The sequence below is a fragment of the Pseudophryne corroboree genome, unplaced genomic scaffold (assembly GCF_028390025.1).
Source record: "Pseudophryne corroboree isolate aPseCor3 unplaced genomic scaffold, aPseCor3.hap2 scaffold_1503, whole genome shotgun sequence".
NCBI lineage: Eukaryota > Metazoa > Chordata > Amphibia > Anura > Myobatrachidae > Pseudophryne > Pseudophryne corroboree.
Genome location: NW_026968135.1, coordinates 115731 through 123860, shown reverse-complemented (window position 1 = coordinate 123860; position 8130 = coordinate 115731). Strand labels below are relative to the sequence as shown.

The following is an 8130-nucleotide window of genomic DNA, read 5'->3' as shown; positions in this document are numbered from 1 at the left end:
TGCATTGTGGTGCTCAGCATACAACAGTACATTACTAATAGTCCAGTGCTGCATCTTGCTGCTCATGTTGGCTATGCCCCAGCCCCTGAAGCATTCAAGCTGATTTCTTGCAGCAGCTGGGCACTGTAACAGCTCCAGAGCTGCTCTGTAAGGCAAGTAAAAGGGTGTTGGCCCTGCAGCACTACCTGTAGTTTGCATTGTGCGTTGGAAGGCACAAAGTAAGCAGACAGGAGAAGTCAGGAGAGTGCACAAGGGCATAGAAGGCAGGGGCTCAAGAAAAGAGAAGTGGAAACAGACAGCAAACTAGGCTGGAGAGAGACCTGAGACAAAGAGATCTGAATTATACGAGTAGCCGACCAGAGGAAACACAAATTATGCAGTCAAGTGTCCCACATTTGGGGAAATCGTAGGAGCAGCACACCCAGAGTGCAATGGGTGAGCCTTGCCCTGGTAGAAGCACCTTCCTGATCATAGTATCTCACTTGGCAGGTAAGTAGGAGTTGGGCTTGAGCTGGGGAGGGTCGCTGCTCGGGCACCCCCCTGTCAAGTGAAGGAGATCCAACTGAGGCAGCACAAGGAAACTCTCAAAAAAAGAACAAGGCTAGAGGAAGATCTGAGACAAAGAAATCTGACTTTTACCAGAGCTGACCAGAGGAAAGCACAAACACAGTCCCCCACTACCACAAATAATGCAGTCGAGTTTCCCACATTTGGGGAAATCACAGGGGTCAGCATACCCAGAATGCAATGAATGAACCTCACCCTGGGAGAACAATCTTCATGACCATGGTATCTCCTATGCAAAATAAGTATGATTTGGGATAGGGCTGGGGAGGGCCGCTGCTCAGGCACATCTCTTTCAAGTAAAGGAGATTCAACTGAGGCAGCACAAGGGAACTCTCATCTGGGGACAACAACTGCAGGGAGAACACATATTTTCAGATGAACATGGGAGAGCTGAAGGCTGCCTAATACTGAAGCACCCCAAACAACAAACCAAATGCAACAACTAGTACAAGCATTCCTGGGGGAAGGTCTGCAGAAGACGGATTTGCATACGGTGATGTCATCCAAGCAGTGGGCCAAAGTTGGCTGGAACCCTCATCTGCATATGAAAAGAGAAAAGGGGTATGCAGGGCATGGCGGCCTTTTGCGGCGCTTGGATGACCCTTAGTTCGCATTAAACACCTCCACCCTCCGTCGGTGTGGGGCTCATGTTGGCTATGCCCCAGCCCCTGAAGCATTCAAGCTGATTTCTTGCAGCAGCTGGGCACTGTAACAGCTCCAGAGCTGCTCTGAAAGGCAAGTAAAAGGGTGTGGGCCCTGCAGCACTACCTGTAGTTTGCATTGTGCGTTGGAAGGCACAAAGTAAGCAGACAGGAGAAGTCAGGAGAGTGCATAAGGGCATAGAAGGCAGCGGCTCAAGAAAAGAGAAGTGGAAACAGACAGCAAACTAGGCTGGAGAGAGACCTGAGACAAAGAGATGTGAATTATACGAGTAGCCGACTAGAGGAAACACAAATTATGCAGTCAAGTGTCCCACATTTGGGGAAATCGTAGTAGCAGCACACCCAGAGTGCAATGGGTGAGCCTTGCCCTGGGAGAAGCACCTTCCTGATCATAGTATCTCACCTGGCAGGTAAGTGGGAGTTGGGCTAGAGATGGGGAGGGTCGCTGCTCGGGCACCCCCCTGTCAAGTGAAGGAGATCCAACTGAGGCAGCACAAGGAAACTCTCGAAAAAAGAACAAGGCTAGAGGAAGATCTGAGACAAAGAAATCTGTCTTTTACCAGAGCTGACCAGAGGAAAGCACAAACACAGTCCCCCACTACCACAATTAATGCAGTCGAGTTTCCCACATTTGGGGAAATCACAGGGGTCAGCATACCCAGAATGCAATGAATGAACCTCACCCTGGGAGAACAATCTTCATGACCATGGAAACTTCTATGCAAAATAAGTATGATTTGGGATAGGGCTGGGGAGGGCCGCTGCTCAGGCACATCTCTGTCAAGTAAAGGAGATTCAACTGAGGCAGCACAAGGGAACTCTCATCTGGGGACAACAACTGCAGGGAGAACACATATTTTCAGATGAACATGGGAGGGCAGAAGGCTGCCTAATACTGAAGCACCCCCAAACAACAAACCAAATGTAACAACTAGTAAAAGCATTCCTGGGAGAAGGTCTGCAGAAGACGGATTTGCATACGGTGATGTCATCCAAGCAGTGGGCCAAAGTTGGCTGGAACCCTCATCTGCATATGAAAAGAGAAAAGGGTTATGCAGGGCATGGCGGCCTTTTGCGGTGCTTGGATGACCCCTAGTTCGCATTAAATACCTCCACCCTCCTTCGGTGTGGGGCTCATGTTGGCTATGCCCCAGCCCCTGAAGCATTCAAGCTGATTTCTTGCAGCAGCTGGGCACTGTAACAGCTCCAGAGCTGCTCTGTACGGCAAGTAAAAGGGTGTGGGCCCTGCAGCACTACCTGTAGTTCGCATTGTGCGTTGGAAGGCACAAAGTAAGCAGACGGGAGAAGTCAGGATAGTGCGCAAGGGCATAGAAGGGAGCGGCTCAAGAAAACAGAAGTGGAAACAGACAGCAAACTAGGCTGGAGAGAGACCTGAGACAAAGAGATCTGAATTATACGAGAGCCGACCAGGGGAAACACAAATTATGCAGTCAAGTTTCCCACATTTGGGGAAATCGCAGGAGCAGCACACCCAGAGTGCAATGGGTGAGCCTTGCCCTGGGAGAAGCACCTTCATGATCATAGTATCTCACCTGGCAGGTATGTAGGAGTTGGGCTAGAGCTGGGGAGGGTCGCTGCTCGGGTACCCCCCTGTCAAGTGAAGGAGGTCAAACTGAGGCAGCACAATGGAACTCTCGAAAGAAGAACAAGGCTAGAGGAAGATCTGAGACAAAGAAATCTGACTTTTACCAGAGCTGACCAGAGGAAAACACAAACACAGTCCCCCACTACCACAAATAATGCAGTTGAGTTTCCCACATTTGGGGAAATCACAGGGGTCAGCATACCCAGAATGCAATGAATGAACCTCACCCTGGGAGAACAATCTTTATGACCATGGTATCTCCTATGCAAAATAAGTATGATTTGAGATAGGGCTGGGGAGGGCCGCTGCTCATGCACATCTCTGTCAAGTAAAGGAGATTCAACTGAGGCAGCACAAGGGAACTCTCATCTGGGGACAACAACTGCCGGGAGAACACATATTTTCAGATGAACATGGGAGGGCAGAAGGCTGCCTAATACTGAAGCACGCCCAAACAACAAACCAAATGCAACAACTAGTACAAGCATTCCTGGGAGAAGGTCTGCAGAAGACGGATTTGCATACGGTGATGTCATCCAAGCAGTGGGCCAAAGTTGGCTGGAACCCTCATCTGCATATGTTGAAGATACAATTTGTGAATTGCATTTAACACTATCTCCCTTTCCTGGGGAGAAGATGGTAGGGCCGATTTGAAAAACCGGCGAGGAGGCACCTCTTCGAATTTCAGCTTGTAACCCTGAGAAACAATTTCTATTGCCTAGGGATCCACCTGCGAATGAACCCAGATGTGGCTGAAAACTCGAAGACGTGCCCCCAACTGGGCGGACTCCTTTAGCGGAGCCCCAGCGTCATGCGGTGGATTTTGTAGAGGCCGGGGAGGACTTCTGTTCCTGGGAACTAGCTGTGTTGTGCAGCTTCTTCCCTCTGCCCTTACCTCTGGCAAGAAAGGACGCACCTCGTACTTTCTTGTTTCTCTGTGATCGAAAGGACTGTATTTGATAATGTGGTGCTTTCTTAGGCTGTGAGGGAATATAAGGCAAAAAATTTGATTTACCAGCTGTAGCTGTGGAGACTAGGTCCGAGAGACCTTCCCCAAACAATTCCTCACCCCTGTAAGGTAAAACCTCCATATGCCTTTTTGAGTCGGCATCACCTGTCCATTACCGGGTCCATAGGACTCGTCTAGCAGAAATCGACATAGCGTTTATTCTAGAACCCAGTAGACTAATGTCACTTTGAGCATCTCTCATATATAGGACAGCATCTTTTATATGCCCTATGGTCAATAACATAGCATCCTTATCTAGGGTCTCAATCTCTGCTGATAAGGTATCTGTCCATGCTGCCACCGCGCTACAACCCCGGCCGACGCAATTGCCGGTCTGAGTAAGGTACCAGAATGTGTGTAAATGGACTTTAGGGTAACCTCCTGCTTGCGGTCAGCAGGGTCCCTGATGGTAGCCGTATCCTGGGATGGCAGCGCTACCTTTTTGGATAAGCGTGTCAATGCTTTATCCACCCTAGGGGAGGATTCCCACCGTATCCTGTCCATTGGCGGGAAAGGATACGCCATAAGAATCCTTTTGGGAATCTGCAGCTTTTTGTCTGGAGATTCCCAAGCTTTTTCACATAATTCGTTCAACTCATGTGAGGAGGGAAAGGTTATCTCAGGTTTCTTTCCCTTATACATGTGTACCCTCGTGTCAGGGACAGGGGACTCTGTGATGTGCAAAACATCTTTTATTGCAATAATCATATATCGAATACATTTAGCCAATTTTGGCTGTAACTTTGCATCATCGTAGTCGACACTGGAGTCAGAATCTGTGTCGGTATCTGTGTCAACTATTTGGGATAGTGGGCGCTTTTGAGACCCCGAAGGTCCCTGCGACATAGGGACAGGCATGGGTTGACTCCCTGACTGTTCCCTAGCTTCAGCTTTGTCTAATCTCTTGTGTAATAAGTTTACATTAGCACTTAAAACATTCCACATATCCATCCAGTCAGGTGTCGGCGTTGTCGATGGAGACACCACATTAATTTGCTCCTGCTCCTCTCTAGGAGAGCCTTCTACCTCAGACATGTCGACACACGTGTACCGACACACCATACACTCAGGGAATCCTCTTATCTGAGGACAGTTCCCCAACAAGGCCCTTTGGAGAGACAGAGAGAGAGAGTATGCCAGCACACACCCCAGCGCTATATGACCCAGGAAAAAAACACAATAATTTTATGTTTACCCAGTAGCGCTGTATTTCCATATATATATGCGCCTAATTATGTGCCCCCCTCTTCTTTAAGACCCTCTTTCTACCGTGGTATAAGCAGGGGAGAGTCCGTGGAGCTTCCCCTCAGCGGTGCTGTGGAGAAAATGGCGCTGGTGAGTGCTGAGGGAGAAGCCCCACCCCCTCAGCGACGGGCTTCTGTCCCGCTCAAATATAGTAAAAAAATGGCGGGGGCTCTTATATATATATATACAGTGCCTAGCTGCATATATATTTATTTTGCCAAAGAGAGGTCTATATTGCTGCCCAGGGCGTCCCCCCTGCGCCCTTCACCCTTACACTGACTGCCGTGTGTGAGGTGTATTGGAGCAATGGAGCACAGCTTTACTGCTGTGCGTTACCTCAGTGAAGATCATGAAGTCTTCCGCCGCCTCTGAAGTCTTCTTTTCTTCTCATACTCACCCGGCTTCTATCTTCCGGCTCTGCGAGGGGGACGGCGGCGCGGCTCTGGGACGGACGGCGAGGGTGAGACCTGCGTACCGATCCCTCTGGAGCTAATGCTGTACAGTAGCCTAAGAAGCAGAGCCTATCAACTCACAGAAGTAGGTGTGCATCTCTCCCCTCCGCCCCTCGATGCAGGGAGTCTGTTGCCAGCAGGCTCCCTGAAAATAAAAAAATCTAACAAATATACTTTCTGTCAGGAAACTCAGGAGAGCTCCCTGAAAAGCACCCAGTCTCCTCTGGGCACAGTAGTAAACTGAGGTCTGGAGGAGGGGCATAGAGGGAGGAGCCAGTGCACACCCAGATCTAAAGTCTTTCTTAAAGTGCCCATGTCTCCTGCGGAGCCCGTCTATCCCCCATGGTCCTTACGGAATCCCCAGCATCCTCTAGGACGTAAGAGAAAAATTATGCTGGCAGAAAAATCCAATTGAGTGATTAAACAGCTCCAGAGCTGCTCTGTAAGGCAAGTAAAAGGGTGTGGGCCCTGCAGCACTACCTGTAGTTTGCATTGTGCATTGGAAGCCTAGTTTGCTGTCTGTTTCCACTTCTTTTTTCTTGAGCCCCTCCCGTCTATACCCTTGTGCACTATCCTGACTTCTCCTCCCGTCTGCTTACTTTGTGCCTTCCAATGCACAATGCAAACTACAGGTAGTGCTGCAGGGCCCACACCCTTTTACTTGCCTTACAGAGCAGCTCTTGAGCTGTTACAGTGCCCAGCTGCTGCAAGAAATCAGCGTGAATGCTTCAGGGGCTGGGGCATGGCCAACATGAGCCCCACACCGAAGGAGGGTGGGGGTGTTTAATGCGAACTAGGGGTCTCGCACAATGCGAACTACAGGTATTGCTGCAGGGCCCACACCCTTTTACTTGCCTTACAGAGCAGCTCTGGAGCTGTTACAGTGCCCAGCTGCTGCAAGAAATCAGCTTGAATCCTTCAGGGGCTGGGGCATAGCCAACATGAGCCCCACACCGACGGAGGGTGGAGGTGTTTAATGCGAACTAGGGGTCATCCAAGTGCCGCAAAAGGCCGCCATGCCCTGCACACCCCTTTTCTCTTTTCATATGCAGACGAGGGTTGAAGCCAACTTTGACCCACTGCTTGGATGACATCGCCATATGCAAATCCATCTGCTGCAGGCCTTCCCCCAGGAATGCTTGCACTAGTTGTTGCATTTGGTTTGTTGTTTGGGGGTGCTTCAGTATTAGGCAGCCTTCTGCCCTCCCATGTTCATCTGAAAATATGTGTTCTCCCTGCAGTTGTTGTCCCCAGATGAGAGTTCCCTTGTGCTGCCTCAGTTGAATCTCCTTTACTTGACAGAGATGTGCCTGAGCAGCGGCCCTCCCCAGCCCTATCCCAAATCATACTTATTTTGCATAGGAGATACCATGGTCATGAAGACTGTTCTCCCAGGGTGCGGTTCATTCATTGCATTCTGGGTATGCTGACCTCTGTGATTTCCCCAAATGTGGGAAACTCGACTGCATTATTTAATGCGAACTAGGGGTCATCCAAGCACTGCAAAAGGCCGCCATGCCCTGCATACCCCTTTTCTCTTTTCATAAGCAGACGAGGTTTGAAGCCAACTTTGACCCAATGCTTGGATGACATCACTTGCTGCCTTTCCAATGAAGCAAGTTTAATTTAATAATAGGTGAAAAACCATCCCTACAAAGGTGTTAATCAGATACTTGGCTTTGTGGACACTTTTCAGAGCACAAATTTGTTAGCATAAAAATAAAGCCAGAAAATGAAGAGCTGTTTAATCACTCAATTGGATTTTTCTGCCAGCATATTTCTTTTTCTCTGCAACCCACTGCTAAATTGTGCTTCCTAGCTGTTTTTATAAAATCACTGAATCAAATCTAACTCTGATTACATCAGAGAAGGCCAGGTACCCTACACCATAACAGGGGGTTTGAAATTTTGACTTGTCTACTTAAAGATCACCAAAATCTGATAACAAGGTCAATTAAGTCCCTGGGTGGGATTGAACCACCAACCTTTTGGTTAATAGCCTTACACACTAACTGATTGCGCCACAGCGACACTTTGCAAAAGTACATACTGACAAAGGCTAATAAGCATTCATCTAGAACGATTCCTAGAAACATTTTAAAAAGTCAATAATGTGGAGAGTTTTTGTAAGATGTTTCTTCCATCAACCAATGAAGAAACACATTGGTACTTTCCCATGATGAGTGAGTGCTTCAGGATCTTTTGCACTTACATGTGCAGCAGAGTACTGTAATGGAAGCATGCTGGGTCCATAACCCAGAGGTAGGCATATTGAAACTATCCTCTGCTATATGCATTTTTTTTTGTTAATTAAAGTAATCCAAAACTGGGATTGATATTTTTGCTCTTTTATTTTTACTTAAAGTACAATAACTTTTACCATTTTAATTTGTTTTAATAGTATATTGACAGTATTGTTTTCTTTCAAAAATCCAATTAATTTTCTTTACCCGATTATTAAAATGGTAATTGACAAAAACAAACTACATTGTCACCAGAAGAGCAATACAAAATGTACAAGTGATATATTAAAATCATCTTTCCAGCTTGAATTTCAATGATGCATTGGGGCAACGATTTTGTGAGAAA

At 47.9% G+C, this 8130-nt stretch overlaps 5 non-coding genes and 2 pseudogenes across 5 annotated transcripts; 1 reads left to right on the top strand and 6 right to left on the bottom strand.

The window, feature by feature from the left end:
• Window positions 1-333: 333 nt before the first annotated feature.
• LOC135000148 (U1 spliceosomal RNA) lies at window positions 334-497 on the bottom strand. Its single transcript, XR_010202166.1, has one exon. It is a non-coding gene; the product is annotated as a U1 spliceosomal RNA (small nuclear RNA).
• A 152-nt stretch (window positions 498-649) lies between these two features.
• LOC135000131 (U1 spliceosomal RNA) lies at window positions 650-813 on the bottom strand. Its single transcript, XR_010202153.1, has one exon. It is a non-coding gene; the product is annotated as a U1 spliceosomal RNA (small nuclear RNA).
• Window positions 814-1495: 682 nt separating this feature from the next.
• Window positions 1496-1647, bottom strand: LOC135000150 (U1 spliceosomal RNA; annotated as a pseudogene).
• Window positions 1648-1799: 152 nt separating this feature from the next.
• On the bottom strand, window positions 1800-1963 carry LOC135000126 (U1 spliceosomal RNA). The gene has a single exon (XR_010202148.1). It is a non-coding gene; the product is annotated as a U1 spliceosomal RNA (small nuclear RNA).
• Window positions 1964-2634: 671 nt separating this feature from the next.
• Window positions 2635-2797, bottom strand: LOC135000138 (U1 spliceosomal RNA). Its single transcript, XR_010202160.1, has one exon. It is a non-coding gene; the product is annotated as a U1 spliceosomal RNA (small nuclear RNA).
• Window positions 2798-2949: 152 nt separating this feature from the next.
• Window positions 2950-3113, bottom strand: LOC135000114 (U1 spliceosomal RNA). The gene has a single exon (XR_010202136.1). It is a non-coding gene; the product is annotated as a U1 spliceosomal RNA (small nuclear RNA).
• A 3773-nt stretch (window positions 3114-6886) lies between these two features.
• On the top strand, window positions 6887-7065 carry LOC135000152 (U1 spliceosomal RNA; annotated as a pseudogene).
• The last annotated feature ends 1065 nt before the right edge of the window (window positions 7066-8130 follow it).